Source organism: Eptatretus burgeri, chromosome 17 (assembly GCF_056783735.1).
Source record: "Eptatretus burgeri isolate ZD-2024b chromosome 17, Ebu_testis_v1, whole genome shotgun sequence".
In the NCBI taxonomy this organism is placed as follows: Eukaryota; Metazoa; Chordata; class Myxini; order Myxiniformes; family Myxinidae; genus Eptatretus; species Eptatretus burgeri.
The window spans coordinates 35,666,593-35,683,081 of NC_140977.1; the positions used below are offsets into that span (position 1 = coordinate 35,666,593).

The following is a 16,489-nucleotide window of genomic DNA, read 5'->3' on the forward strand; positions in this document are numbered from 1 at the left end:
GTGTGTGGGGAACTAATTAACTAATCACTAATTATGTGAATATGATGAATATGGGTGGAGCTTGTGTGGGGTTTGTGTGTGTGGAGCTTGTGTGGAGTTTTTGTGTGGAGCTTGTGTGAGGCTTGTGTGGGGTTTGTGTGGGGTTCGTGTGGGCGGGGCTTCGGTGGGAGGGGCGTGTGTGGGCGGAGTCAAAAAGGGGCGGAGTCAAAAATTTTCAATTTATTGGAGCTTGTGGGGAGGTGTGTGGTGGGGTTTGTGTGGGGTTTGTGTGGGGTTTGTGTGGGCGGGGGCTTGTGTGGGCGGGGGCTTGTGTGGGCGGGGCTTGTGTGGGTGGAGTCAAAAAGGGGCGGAGTCAAAAAATTTCAATTCATCTTCGTCTTTTGTAATTCCTGTGAATAAAATGAACCTAAAATCTCTTCCCCTTCCAAATCATATATCTTATAAGTCCAAGGAACCGTATCTATTACATCAACAATTTTAAAAAGCTCTTGGTCCATCTTTTCGTATAACCTTTTTCAAAATGAGATTTCCACCTATATATTCTTACGATATCACCAACTTTGAACTTAGGTTTTCTGACATTAATCTCTTTTTCATATTTGTTGACGTGTGAACCGTGTCATTATACTTATCCACAATATCCTGAATAAAAGATGACCATTGTTGTGAACCGAGTTGTGTGAATTTTTTATATAGTCTCTCTTTTAAGGTACGATTAAAACGTTCAACAACAACTGCCTTCCCTTCATTAAAGGTACTGTATAATGTAATACTGTTATTTTTTAGAAAATTCATAAATGTCTTGTTATAAAACTCTCTACCCTCATCAGTCCACAATTTTTTAGGTTTTCTCTTACTTTTATTAAATATCTGTTGAAAAGCTAACATAAGAGTATTACCTGTTTTGTTTTTTAAAGGGGCAACCCACGCATATCTACTCCTCAAATCAATAACGGTTAAAGCATACTTGTACCCCTTATCATTATTGAGTTCAATCAAATCAGCAGACCAGATATAATCTACTTCCTTGGATTAAACTTTCCTTCTCTGAAACTTTGTGAATATTGGTTTATGTAATTCATCAGCTAATTGCTCTTCAATCTTAATGACATCATTAGAGCTTACAAGTTTTTTGAATTTCCAAGTCCAAGTTTCAATTTAGCACTGATCATCTTCTTCACAATGAACCGATCAACTTTTTCTCTCAAGGTTGGATTTTGTATCAGAGACAAATTATACAACATTTCTCTATCGGCTTCATGCTTTTCTTCCAACGTTGTGGTATTCGCATAATCAATATCGTGTCTCATGCACACTTCATCAACTCTATTGATAGGCTTACTCCAGGATTTAGGATTGTCTGCCTCATCTAATCTTTTACCCAAGTTTGTGCCTGGACCACAGAAAGAATACCCTGGAAGATGTAATTCCCCTGGTATTCCAGTAGTTGTAAATTTACTTCCTGATAAAAACTTTTGTATATCTCCTCCTAGTTTGTGTTGGGAGATAAATTGATTTTTTTTTGAACCACACACCGAACATATACCTTTTTGTATAACCCTGTTATTTTTACTTTTAATATATGAAATATTTTTAGTATTAGTTTTCTTTTTACATTTGAGACAATAACTCATTTATTTATGAGAAAAATTCCTGCAGAGTGCAAAAACCTTTTTAGTTTCCAACATGCACATTTGAATCTTAATTTTTAAAACATAAAGAATCCTTAGAAATGCCTTCACTCTCTCCCCCATTTATTTAAGAAAAAAAATAAAAATGAAAAACTTGAATTAAAATACATGTCTTCTCGATGTCAATAGTCTTGTCGAAAGTATTGTAAATAGACTTATCAATTCTTTGTTTTCCTCCTCGGTGGGTTGAGTTATTTTCTGTAATACCCTTAATCTTTTTTGAATCTCACTGGTTTCCATATTTTGATATTTATTCATCCACTCTCTTTCCTCCCTCTCCTCCCTCTCTCTCTTCTCTCTTTCCTCCCTCTCTCTCTTCTCCCTTTCATCCCTCTCTCTTCTCTCTTTCCTCCTTCTCTTTCTTCTCCCTCTCCTCCTTCTCTCTCTTCTCATTTTCCTCCTCTTCCCTCTCTTCTTCAACTCCTTCCTCATCCCTTACTATCCTTGAATCGCTTACACCCCATAGAATATTACACATATATTCATCAGGATGTCTTGTTATTCCTGTATCCAAAATAATTTTTTTTACAACAGGAAACCAATAAAATTTCTTTTGAATTTCTAAAAGAGCCTTACCTTTTCTTAACTTTATAATTTTTTCATTATTTAACATTCTACTTAAATCTAAAGTTGTCGGTTTATCAACATCAGCATAATGCCAATCTTTTATTGAAAATACCTCATTCTTATGTTGTAGAACATATTTATTAAAATACCGAATACCCTTTTCTTGAAGGTATGCTTGAACACAGAAATGATAATTTTCTTGAAGCCTTATGTTTGTATGTGAAGCCTAAGTATGAAATAAAATTACAGAAATATATGTTAGAATAATATTATGGCACGAAACACCTCCCCATCTTCCCATAGTTAAATCATTTTGTATTTCCTTACTTATTATATATAATCCTGTTTTTTTCTGTTTTCATGAGATAAACAAGGGCAAAACCATTATTATATTTACCCTTATTAAATTCTTTTATTTGTTGTTTACTAATCGTAGCCCCACAAAACTCATTCTCGATACCAAGTGGATAATATTCTTCCTTACGAGACTGATTTAATTGTTCCAGGTCTTCGAGGTTAATTTTAAATGACCAATTATACCCTAAATCATTCATATCATACCCCCATTGTTCTATTCTCATACAAACGATACGCCCTTCTTTATAAAAATTTATTTTAATTCGAACTGTGAATTCTGTATGACCTGGAGATAATATCAACACTTCTGTATCTTTGGAATACACAGCCGTTTTATTTAAGTATATATATTGTGATAAATCACTTAATCTCACCAAGTCATTCGCTTCAGTTGGGGTTGGATAATTTTTTAATTTATAAGCATTTTTCATGTTAATATTTTTGGTTATATTATATTCATGTCGTTCAGCCTGTGCCTTTGTGTAATAATTTGATAAATCAATATCCAGTTCTTGAGATACACCAAAGATAGAACCATCTTTACCAACATAAGTCATTTATATTAGATTAAAAATAATATCATAAAATTTTTTATTTTTGTTGAGTTGAAATAACACATATAGGCATAATTGACGACAACACTTGGAATTTAATTCTTGGACTTGAAATGTTTGATAAACACCATTCTGTAAGAATTTTATGACTTCAACAGGTGGCGGAAGACCAAAACTATCAAAATAATATTTGCCTTGACTATTAAAAATACAAACCCAATGAGAACCGTTCCCATTATTATCTTTTTAAGTTCATAATAATATTCTTTGTATGTTTCGGCACATTTGTTAATTCATCTCTCATACAAATAACCACATTATGAATTTTTAATTTCTTACAATATTTGGCAAGTTGTAAATTTGATGTTGTATTCTTTCCAAATTCTTTCAACCACTCATCAATGCTCATTTATTTATTAGAAAGATATAATCCATTACCTCTTTTCGTTAATTTTACACCTGCTTGTGCTATAGAAGAAAGCATATCTCCAACTAACAATCTCGCTTTATCAGGCAGACCTTCAAGTTTTTCAGCAAAATCTACAATTACACCACTTCCACTAATTTGTTTCTCCAACTCTTTGTTATGTCTTTCCAATTCTTTTTGAGCCTGGAGTTGAGCCTTCCTTTCGTTGGCAGTTTTCACCGCTGTTGAAATACCACCCGTCAATGCTCCAACCGCACTTAAACCAGCAAATAAAGGAATTAGAAATGGGAGAAATCCTCCACTCATCTCTCTTATTGAATATTTTTTCAACATTGGTTTTGTCATTTTAATTTTAAGTGAGCCAGTGTCATTCAAGATTTTAACCTGTTCTCTTGTGAGAAAAACATCAATTCTTACTGCTCCTTTTCTCTGAATTGTATTAACGTTAATCGTACAAGGCTTTTGATTTTGAACACAAGATGATAGTTTATGAAGATTGATTTGATTAACATATACCCCAGTTGGTACTTTGCCACTCATTTATTTAACAAAAAATTATGTGAGACTAATCATCACACCATTATCTGTATTAATCTGCAATTCTGTTTCTTCCAAAAGCAAACAATATGTATCAACTTCTTCACTCTCTCCTCTTTCAACGTATAGGGAAGTATCCACTCGATTAGACTTTATAGTTTCCTTTTGAGCGCTCAGGTCAAACGCATAGATTGTATACAAACTTTTAAATGCTGTCATATCCAAAATAGGTTCTTTATTTCCATTACTTTCACACACCTTTTGGTAAGACTTGTATGCTTCAGCAAAATCATTTTTTCCCAATTAATTTCCAATCTATCTCGTGGGTAAAATGTTCCATCTAGAGAAACGCGAAGTTGTTTCACCTTAGCATTATCACTCAATGCATTATTCTTATCAGTCGCAGTATCACCATCTGGCTTTTTAAAAATGATCCACAGATATCGTGGCTTTCTTTCCAGAACACCCAAATTCCACGTGTAAGTAGTTTGATTGAGTTTAACGTGTTGACATCTTCTTTTGAGGTATGATACACTGAGTGGTTTATTTGAGTTAAGTCTTCGATTCAACATCTCTTCTGTTTTAAGATTAGGAGTATATTCACTGATATACCAATTCATCTCCTCAATTACAAATTTATTCTGTTCACCAAAAGCACTACCAACACCAAAAAGCAATCGATTTTCATTATCATTCCTCTGTAGCTGAAATCTAATTTTAAGACCATACAGAACTTTATCATGATCACAAAATCCAAATATACCTTTAAGAGGAACTGCCACAGTAAAACTATTTTCTGCTTTTGTATCATCATTATACATTCCTTTCCTTTGAGTATATCCAGGGTCTGTGTTTGTTCCCGTTGACATATCAGGAATAAAACCTTCGGCAGACCCCTTTCCCATTCTATCACTGAATGTATAGAGTGTAAATTTTATCATTTCAGATACAGCAGAGACATAATCAACCGCTTCAACTTCTTGTGTTCCAATATACAAACGCACACTATCAAACATTTTCCAGAAGAAATCATTTACAAGTGTAGCGTTTGTGTTATTCCCAGCTTTAGTGAATTTAAATTTACACAACAAGAAACTTTCGGAGAGATTCAAATAGGTTTGTTGATTATTTATTTCAAAACTTTTTGTACCATTCGTATTCCAGTCTGTTCCAGTTATTGCATTTACGTTGAAGTAATCTTCTTTTTTAGTGGAGTTTGAGATAATAATAGTGTCATCCAAATCATAGATACTATCAATTGCTTCCATACTTGTATTTATTTAGGAAAAAAAGATGTTAAAACTTTTGAAACCCTGATCCAAGTATTTGAATTATTTTCTGTCGTTCTTGGGGGGACAACTGAGTTTTGCCTTTCTTAATTTCTTTTATTGCTTGTAATTTATGAGATTGCTTCTGTGCATCTTTTATACTCTTTACAGCACCTGCTACATTTCCCACAGCAGAAGCAGTTGAACCAATTAGATCTTTATGTTTAAGAATAGTTGAACCAATACCCATGAGAGTATCAATTATCCCATCTCCTCTAAATTGATGCCCAACACCCCTTTGTCTCTTAGGTTTATAGTATCCTCTACCAAGATACATACCTTCACCCTTGTAGTATGGGGAAAGGACCATCCCATCCCCTGTAATTATTTTATATTTTCCCAACTCGTGTTTCCTCACAATAACCATCGTATTTATTAATTGGAAAACTTCACGTAGGTGAATTCTGATAGATATAACTTCTCCATTAAAAGAAATCACACGATTATCTTGGTCGGTTATCCTAAAATTTACTCTGTGTATGGTTTTTCCTGACACAGGGAGATAAACCAAATTTTTAGGTTCCATATTGAATTTATAACCAATTGGGGTTGAGTATGCGCTGAATGAAAATATTGCATTTGTTTTTTTTCCATCATTATAAGCACCATCAATCAAATCACAGTGAATTAACACTGAATTTATTCCTGAGGATATTTGAATGACATTATCACTGTAAAACGTCCCATTAGTTTCAATCTTTTTTGAGGAGAAACCCAATAACTCTCTAAATGAATTATCAATTGTGAAATCAACCTTGTAGTTATTTTTAACTTTAATCGTTGATTTTGAAGTATGTTTTTGAATGTTTATAACAATATTTTTTGGTTCATCACCCTGTTCTTTCATAAGACGAGCAATTTCGGAAGATATTTGAGAAATCTCATATGCTCCGGGTGAGACTGTTATCGTTTTGTATCCACTTCCTGGATTATAACTAAACTTGTCATTTTTCTCGGTTATATTAAATAAGGTATTATAAGTTTCCATGGACAATAAAGATGCCTCATATTCTTTTGTTGTGTCAAGTTGTAGTGGGTATGGGAATGAAGATGTGTGGTCGCTTGTTGTGAAATTGAAACTAAGGATTGTGCTTCTCATCTTATTTAATATGAGATAAAATGTCTTTATATTGATATTTATTAATTATTTTCATGTTCATCAACTGGTCTAAAATGGCTGATGCTTCATTAAAACAATTGTTATTTCCAGCCTTCTTACTGCCTAACAACAATAACAGTCTATTAACTAATTGCGGTGGGTCATTTGGAAGAAAACTAACACCTGAACCAAGGATACTTAAAGCCTGAATAATGTGTTTCTCCTTCTCATTCTTCCTACTTTTACCAGAAAGAATAACCTTATAATTTAGAGTGTTCAGCAGATCAATATATACTCTATCATCATTATTTTCCATATCCAATGGTTTATCAATATACTTTGATTCATCCCTCACAGTTGAACCTTGTCTTCCATCTTTTGTGAGAAGAAACATTAATCTCGGAGTTAGTTTAACAGGGGGTTGAGCAGAACCCAAGAACCTTAATTCATCATTAAATATCAATACCTTTTCTTGAACAAGATGAAATATTGCTGATTGTTCTGTTGGAATGAGTCCTGCTTTGGTTTTTGAATCCGCTGAATATTCATTGTTTTGAACAGCATTCACAATATAATCAGGGGGTTGATAAATCTCTTCCAGTTGTTGAAATAATTCTTCATCATGATATTCTAATTCTCCAATATGCTCTAATTCTTCCTCCGTCATTTGACTGAAATCTTTTAACATTTGAAGTTTTTTAGGAGTATATTCGACTGTGGGAACTGTGGAAACATCTTTCATTTTTTCTTGGGAAGTTTTTAAAAGTGGTTTAAAAAATTTCTCTTGTTTTCTTTCAAATGCTTCTTCGCCCGTTAGTTTCTGTCTGCGTTTCTTCTTTATGTCTTCATGCTGTTTTACAACTTTTGAAACCAACTCTTGATGTTCCCTAAATCTTCTTGCTCTTTCTTTCGCATCCATTTATTTATTGAAAAATATCATTTAATATCTCATCTTGTTTCACAACAATATATTTATATTTTTCAGTCGTGTGTTTCATGTAATCCCCAAATTCCTTTTTACTACATAATGTAGAACAATTGTCTCTCCAAAAATTGTTTATATCTATTGAATTTAACTTGAATAAAATAAAAGTATTAGCATTGTTTCTGATGGAACGACGAGGAAACTGAAAGTACGATTGACTAAGATAAATACAATTACAAGAAGAATGTCTCCCTCTTGTGTAGTAGCTGTCCATTACCGTTTGGTTTCTCTCATTAACACAATCATCAAAGATAACGAGGTTCTTTTTGGATTTATCCAAATCTTGGGGAGACGGTATATCATCCGTATTATCACTCAGAATACAAGTTATCGGTTTTGATTTATTTTTACATCTCTGTGTATCACAAAATAGTTGTATTATATCTTCAATGTTAAAATCATTTAGGTTTTTTTGAAGTTTAAATAAACCGATTATATCTTCTTTTTGAAGACCAGCATTAAAACCTTGTGAGAGTAGTTGATACTCTGGTTGAAAACTCGACTTTGTGAAAATTATTAAATTATCATAATCATAATAAAATTATTGTTTATAGGCTTTTGACTCTGTGTTTAATCCCCGTCTTTCACACGCAGGACAATTCTCAAATTTGTCATATGGAGAATCATGGAATTCAAGAGGCTCAAAATCGAGTAAACTATTCATATTTATAAAGTAAAACTTTACTTAAACTGAAATTCATCTTCGATATCATCTTCGATACTTTCAGAATCATCTGTACTTTCATAACTATCATTTGAACACAAACTCTCGGTGTCATAACTATCGTTTGAATGCAAACTCTCGGTATCATAATCACTCTCATAATCTTCAAAATCTTCAGTTGAATATTGGCTCATTTAATTAGTAGAAAAAACATTACCATCGATATCGATATACATTTTTTCATTAACAGATTCAACTGCTACATTTTTTATATGAAAGGTAATTTTAAAATGATCCTTAACTACAATTGAACGAAATGTCATTTCACCTGATATATTAACATCCTTTATTTCATCAGGATTTATATCTTTAGGGTTGTTGAAAAAAATACAAATTTCTCCTTGCATATTACAGATGGTCTTATCTTTTCTTTCTAAAGCTTCATCCATAAGGTTTTTATTTTTTGATACCTTTTCTTGTTTCATTGCTTTTTCTAGTTTTGAATATATTGCCAGAAGGAGAGGAGAAACTTTTGTTAGAGATACCTTAATTGATGTTCTTCCAGGTATACTAAAAGCCCTTCCACTGAAGTAAATTGAAGAACTCATCATATCCACCATAATTGTTTTTATCCAATAGTTGTTATATTTATCTTTGTTCAATTTTACATCCTTGACATATTTCTCAGCATCTTTAACAAATGAAGAGATTGATTGAAACTTGTCTTTTGTGTCTTGAAACATTGTATTTATTAAGTGAAAAAGTTGGAGGATAAAATGGTTTTAAGCACAGATTCACCTGTAAAATAAACGAAATTTTCATCAAGAAAATTTTAGTTTAAGCACAGATTCACCTGTAAAATAAACGAAATTTTCATCAAGAAAATTTTAGTTTAAGCACAGATTCACCTGTAAAATAAACGAAATTTTCACCAAGAAAATTTTAGTTTAAGCACAGATTCACCTGTAAAATAAACGAAATTTTCATCAAGAAAATTTTAGTTTAAGCACAGATTCACCTGTAAAATAAACAAAATTTTCATCAAGAAAATTTTAGTTTAAGCAAAGTTTTATTATATAAATATGGTGAATACAACATACTGCGATGTTTGTAATCACGAATATAAACATTATAGAAAACACCTCCGAACCAACAAACACACATTTAATCTATTTCACAAAATATCCCCTCTTGAGTTGGAAAGAAAACATTGTGATACCTGCTCAAAGGATGTTTTGAAGAGTAGTTATAATAGGCATCTTCAATCACAAAAACACAAGAAAAATGAGTTTAAAGTAAAGGGAGACTATTATATTGAAAACACTGATGGGGCATTTAAAGGGCATATAAAAATAAGGATTTTTCAATTTGGAGAACCCGGTCCATCATCAATAGCTGAATCAATTGAAATAGTGAAACCCGATGTTGAAAAATTTATTAAAAAGACATTAAAAGAAATGAAAACTTTAAAGTTTTATATGGGAGTGAAAATGAATATGAAAAGACAAGATGAAGAACAAACTCCTTATATGAGGACAGATCTTCATTTTATAACATCATTTCAAGATTTTTTGAATAGTGGGGTTTTTGAAGAACTATCAAGACAAGAGGAGGATGTTGATAATACAGTGGTAGGAAGTGGATTCAATATTTTAAAAAATCATCTTTTTAGATATACACATTCTAAAATCAAACCCTCTTAAAGCTTCTTCTTATATTGAATTACCAAAAGAAATAAAACGAAAGAAGGCAGTTGTTAATATTAAGAATAATGATAATAAATGTTTTCTCTGGTCTGTTCTTGCTCACTTACATCCACCAAAATGTAATTCAGAAAGAGTAAAACAATATATGAAATATGAGAATACCTTGGACATTAAAGATTTTAATTTCCCAATGCCACTAACAGATATTCCTAAATTTGAGAAAAAGAATAATCTTTCTATTAATGTATATGGATTAACAGATACAAACAAAGTTCAAATATTAAAAATTTCAAACAACTATAAAAATGAAGAAACACACATTGATCTTTTATATTTTAGTGTTGGAAAGAATTCACATTACACATGCATCAATAATTTATCAAGATTAATCTCTTCTCAGGTATTCAGAACAGCAAACAAAATATATCCTTGTAAGCGATGTCTTAATTCATTTCATACAAAAGAACGATTAGAACAACATTCAAAATATTGTAGTAATCATAAATCAGCTGTAATTACAATGCCTAAACCTGGTAAAAAGATTTCTTTTGAAGATTATAATAAATCTATCATGCACCCATTTGTGATATACGCTGATTTTGAATGTATCCTTAAAAAGATAAATGCTGCTTCTCCTAATCCAAAAGAACCATATACAAATAAATATCAAAAACATATTCCTTGTGGTTTCTGTTATTATATCAAATCATCTGTTGGAGAAAAGTATAATAAACTTGAACAGTATAGTGGAAAAAATGCTTCACAAGAGTTTGTAAAACGATTAGAAAAGGATTGTATAAGACTAACTAAATTAATGAAAGAAACAAATGAACCGATGAAATTAACCATAGAAGAAAAATTAGAATTTAGAAAGAACAATATCTGTCATATTTGTGAGGAGGAAATTGAGGAGTCTAAAGTTAGGGATCATTGTCATCTTACTGGTAAATATAGAGGTCCCGCTCATTCCTGTTGTAATCTTAATTATAAATTACCTTCTTTTATTCCAGTCTTTCTTCACAACAGCGCCAACTATGATACACATCTATTTATAAATGAACTTTCAAAAACACCAGGGAATATTTCTGCCATAACAAACACAAGTCAAAAGTATATTTCATTTACAAAAATGATATTCACAAAACCTATAACTCGTATTCGGTTTCTTGATTCTTACAAGTTTATGGGAACACCACTAGCCAACCTCGCATCAAATCTAAGCTCCACGGGCTCTTTTCCAAATCTTAATTCATTCTTTCCAAAAGAGGAAATTCTAACTAAAGAGGAAATTCAGATTAAAGAGAGAATTCAAAGTAAAGAGGAAATTCTAATTAATGAGGAAATGAATGAAGAAATTCTTACTGAAGATGAAATTCTAATTATACAGAAAATTCGAACAAAGAATGAAATTCTAACTAAAGAGGAAATTCTGATTATAGATGAAATTCTGATTAAAGAGGGAATTCTAACTAGAGAGGAAATTGATACAAGGAATGAAATTCAAAGTAAAGAGAAAATTCTTACAAGTAAGGGAATTTATCCTTATGGTTATATGGATTCATTTATGAGATTTAAAGAAACACAACTTCCTTCAAAAGAAAGTTTCTATAATAACCTTTATGAAGAAGAGATAAGTGATAAGGAATATAAACACGCACAAGAAATTTGGAAAATATTTAAGATAAAGAACCTTGGAGAATATCATGATTTGTATCTAAAAACAGATGTTTTATTGTTAGCTGATGTGTTTGAAGCTTTTAGATCACTCTGTCATAATAAAAATTGTTATGGATTAGATCCTGCCCACTATTTCACAGCTCCTGGTTTAGCTTGGAGTGCAATGTTGAAAATGACAAAACAAGATATAGATTTAATCAGTGATGTTGATATGCTTTTGATGATTGAGATGTCAAAGAGAGGTGGAATATCACAAGTATGTTCAAAAAGATATGCTAAAGCAAATAATAAATATCTTCCAAATTATGAGAGTGAAAAAGATAGTAATTATTTGATGTACTTTGATGCTAATAATTTGTATGGATGGGCAATGTCTCAATCTCTGCCTTAAGGCCCGGTCACACCTTGACGTTTTAGCCAGCGATGGCAACGTGTTAAAATTTATGTAAAACGCTGGCTTACGTTGAACTTTTGATGTTTTTTTTTTAAGATTTGGACGTATTCATAGCGACTTGGTCTTTTGTATAACGCATTGGTAACGGACACAGAACGTTTCGTTGTGTTATAGATAACTTATACCAACGAATGCTGAACCTGTTGTCGGCCTACACAACCGATGCCCAACGATAGTCTAACTTAGGCATAGCGCGTTGCACGCATCGCCGACGATGTTGTGACGTAGCCTATTAAAAGGCTGACGCACAACGATTCGAATCATAACTGCCGTAGAAATGGAAGGGTCAACATCGCGGTCACACCTTGGCGATCTTGCCAGCGTATGCCGACGTAACAAAAAGTGTGTCTAAAACGTTGGGGCACGTCGAATACGGTATGGGTAAGTTTGGTATGCGCGAGTAGAACGCTAAATACGCTATCATAAGTCGTAGTAAGTAGAGTACGTCAAGAAATTTTGAACATGTTCAAAATTTTACGACGTACTCGGCGTATGACACACGTTCCGCATGCGATGGGGATAAGTTTTACACACGATATGTGGACGCTTACACACGTCCACAAAGGCTACTTATAAGCTACTCATAAGTCGAAACACGTCGTGGTAATGTCTTTTTTACGCGAAACTTATTTCTAACTTATGTTTGACGTGCTTTGAACCAATTCTTTACGTAGCCCCAACACACATCGACGTATGTAGACGTATTCCAATGACGTCTTCCGGTCGACAAAAAAAAAAATGAATGTGTTTCTAGCTTACAACTGCCATATAAAGACGTGTTCCCAGCGGTTTTGGGAATTGGTATATAAAAATGGTGTTCATAAAAGGGGAACCCAACAGTGTTTTCGAGTCCTTTTTGAGTCGATGTCCATGTCAGCAGTAACAGTATCAGTATCAGTATTACTATTAGTATTAGTATTAGTAGTAGTTTGTTCATGTTGGCAGTAGTAGGTGAGTGTGAGGGGGAGGGTGTGGGTTATGATGGATCCTCCTTGCGTCCGCGTGTCCACGGGTAGGTTCATAGGCTGCCACTCAACGATTTAAATGGCTACATCTCCACTATTGAAAGTAGACGCTTGCGCTCAACAATTCGATTTTTTTTACACTCAACGACTTTTAAATGGTACCACTCAGCTAGTTTCATTGTTTACAATGAACGATTTAAATTGCTGTCACTCGCCTTTGTTTTTTTTTGTTTTTTGTTTTTGACGCTGGGGTTTGGAAATTTGAAACGTTTCTTCTGAACGTGTTAAAACGCTCACACTCGACTATTTTAAATAGACGCTGCCGATGGACAATTGGAATCATAGCCAAGCTAGACATCGAAGTGTGAACATCCTCATCATGCCGAAGAAAAGTTTGAAGAATGCTGCAAATAAGTGTCCTGGCCATGGCCGTGGACGCTGACGCAAGGACGATCCATTATACCGACGTCTTTCAGCCTATGAGTAACTTTAAAGTAACGTCGGTCGACGTGTGGCAACGATCGCGTAACGTGCCAACAACACGTTAATCATAGGTAGGAAATAAGTTTCGGGTACTCCAAACATTACCTCAGCGTGTCTCAACTTATGATTAACTTACAAGTAGCATGTGTTGACGTCTGTCAACGATCGCAGACCGTGCCTACAACTTGTGGCCAGCGTAGCGGAACGTGTGAGTCATACGCCGGCATACGTCGTGAAATTTCAAGCATGAAAAAATTTGAGGACAACCAAAAAGTACAACGTTTAAAGCCAACGTACAACGACGTATGGCAACGTACTACGACGTATGCCAGCGTGCTCTCAATGTTATCAAAACTTACCCATAACGTATTCAACGTGTGCCAGCGTTTTGGAAAAAAAATTCAAAAATCGGCATACGTTGGCTAAAACGTCAAGGTGTGACCGGGCCTTTATGGTAAATTAGAGTGGGTGGAAGAAAAGGATTATGAAAAGGCTTTGATGAATATTGTTATTTCTTCTCAAGAGAAATTGAATGACAAAGAAGAAGGTTATTATTTTGAAGTTGATTTGAAGTACCCGAGTGATCTTCATAATAAGCATAAAGACCTTCCTTTTGCATGTGAGAAAGAAACTCCAAAGAAAGAATGGTTCAGTGATTATCATAAAAGTTTTAATATTAAAGGCAAATCAACAGAAAAGTTATTAACAACATTCTATGATAAAGAGGGATATGTTTTGCATCAAAGGAACTTGAGACAATATTTATCTGCTGGGTTGAGAGTAGCTAAAATTCATAGAGTTTTAAAATTTAAACAAAGTCCTTGGATGAAAAAGTATATTAAATTCAATACAGATATGAGAACAAATACAAAAGTAAAATTTGAAGGGGAATTCTATAAATTGATGAATAATGCTGTCTTTGGAAAGACAATGGAGAATGTTAGAAACAGGCAAAACATTAGATTTGCAACATCTTGGAAAGAAGCTTCTAGATTGATAAATAAACCAAGTTTTGAGAGAGAAGAGGTTTTTCAGAGAACTTTTCTGCTATTCATATGAAAAAGGAAAGTATTGTCATGGATAAACCAATTTATATTGGAACAGCAGTTCTTGATTTATCAAAGATATTGATGTATGATTATTTGTATAATGATTTAAAGAAAGAGTATGGTGAAAATGTTTCATTGTTGTATATGGACACTGATAGTTTTATTCTAGATATAAAAACTGACGATGTTTATAAAGATATGAAGAAAAACATTGGAGTATATGATACAAGTAATTTTAGTAAGAAGAGTGAGTTATTTTCAAAAAGAATGAAAAGGTTATTGGCAAGTTTAAGGATGAGTTGGGTGGAAAAGTAATGAGTGAGTTTATTGGATTGAGAGCAAAGGCATATGCTTATAAGTATGGTGATCAGATTGATAAAAAGGTTAAAGGGAATAAAGAAATATGTAATAAAGAAATCAATAACTTTTAGAAATTATTATAATTGTTTGATGAATAAGAAAGAAGAATATAGGAAAATGAATACAATAAGAAGTTATAAACATAAGATATATAGTGAAGAAGTAAATAAAAAGGCATTAGGAGCCTTTGATGATAAGAGATTTATTTTAGATAATGGCATAGATTGTGTTCCATATGGGTATTGTATGATAGAGTGAATAGAATAGATTGTGTTCCATATGGACACAAGTTTTAACGATGGGAAGATGGGTTAGGGTTTTTAAGGGCTACCGCCGCGTTTTTCACAATATATAAATGGTCGAACCAAGTATTAGTCAAACTAAAGAGTGGAGAAAATCTCAGTCTTGGTATATAAATGGAAAACATAATGAATGTGAAAAATATCAAATAAGTCTTATTGAAAAAAAAAAACAAAGGTAAATAAAACAAATATGCGAATCAATTTAAAAACCAATAAGTTAGAGGATGTAAAGAAAATAATAAATATGTTTGAATGGATTGAAAAATTTGATGGTTATCAATTGAGCAATGGAAAAATAATTTACTACAATATCAAAATGATATGCAACTCGGGCGGTGGCCAGATGAGATCATGAAGAGAAGTTTACCATTTCGTAATGGCACAAAAGGGGTATCTTAAAAAATATAAAGATTCAAATGTTTTGTTTTTCAATATTTTAGATGGGGATTATTGTGCAAAGAAAATTAAACTATTGAAGGAATTTGAGAATGAACAAATGTTTATAGGTTCAATGAGTGAGCTAAACAATATGCATTGGTTATTTGATAAAGAGTGTCCCGAGGCTTAGACGTTTCAGACATTTCTTTAGAATCACCTTTAACAAATCTTTATCTTGTTGTATGGGTTATTTGATAAAGAGTGTCCCGGGACTTAGACTTTTCAGATATTTCTTTAGAATCACCTTTAACAAATCTTTATCTTGTTGTATGGGCTATTTGAATAGAGAGCCCCGAGGTTAAAAGAGGAAATAAAAAAATGACCGTTTTTACAGCCATTTTTCCCTGCTGTGCAGGGGTTTGGCTTTTTCTTGAGGCAATGTTTTATGGCCAGATGCCCTTCCTGACACCAACCCTGGTCGCCTCTTACGACACACAGGGATATGGTACACCTATTCTAACCGGGGCATACACCGGGACCAGTACACTGGCACTCATTTCGCCGACCTCGGAAGGATGGCAGGCTGAGTCAACCCCTGGTGTTAATTCAGCAGCCAACGGGGCTTGAACTCAGGACCCTGGGATCCCAAGCCGCCACCCTAACCACTAAGCCAACACCAGGCTCCAGGTCAAAAGGGGAGACAAATAAATATACCTTGGGCTAAAAAGGGGATTTATTTTTTTAGGGGAAAAAAAAGAAAAATTTCATGGCTGAAAATCCCCCATTCATTTACATGGGGAAAAGTGAGCCAGAACCAGTATTCTTTCCCTACTAACAGACCTATACACGGCTAGATTAAGGATCTTTCGCCTCACCCATCTTATATCTCTCTATCTCTCTATCTCT

The 16,489-nt window shown here is 33.3% G+C and overlaps 1 protein-coding gene across 5 annotated transcripts in view; it reads right to left on the reverse strand.

Annotated features, from left to right (window-relative positions):
• The window catches only part of LOC147009734 (CD81 antigen-like), a 145,137-nt gene that overhangs the window by 14,563 nt on the left and 114,085 nt on the right, over positions 1–16,489 (reverse strand). The gene's annotated exons all lie outside the window — the stretch shown is intronic.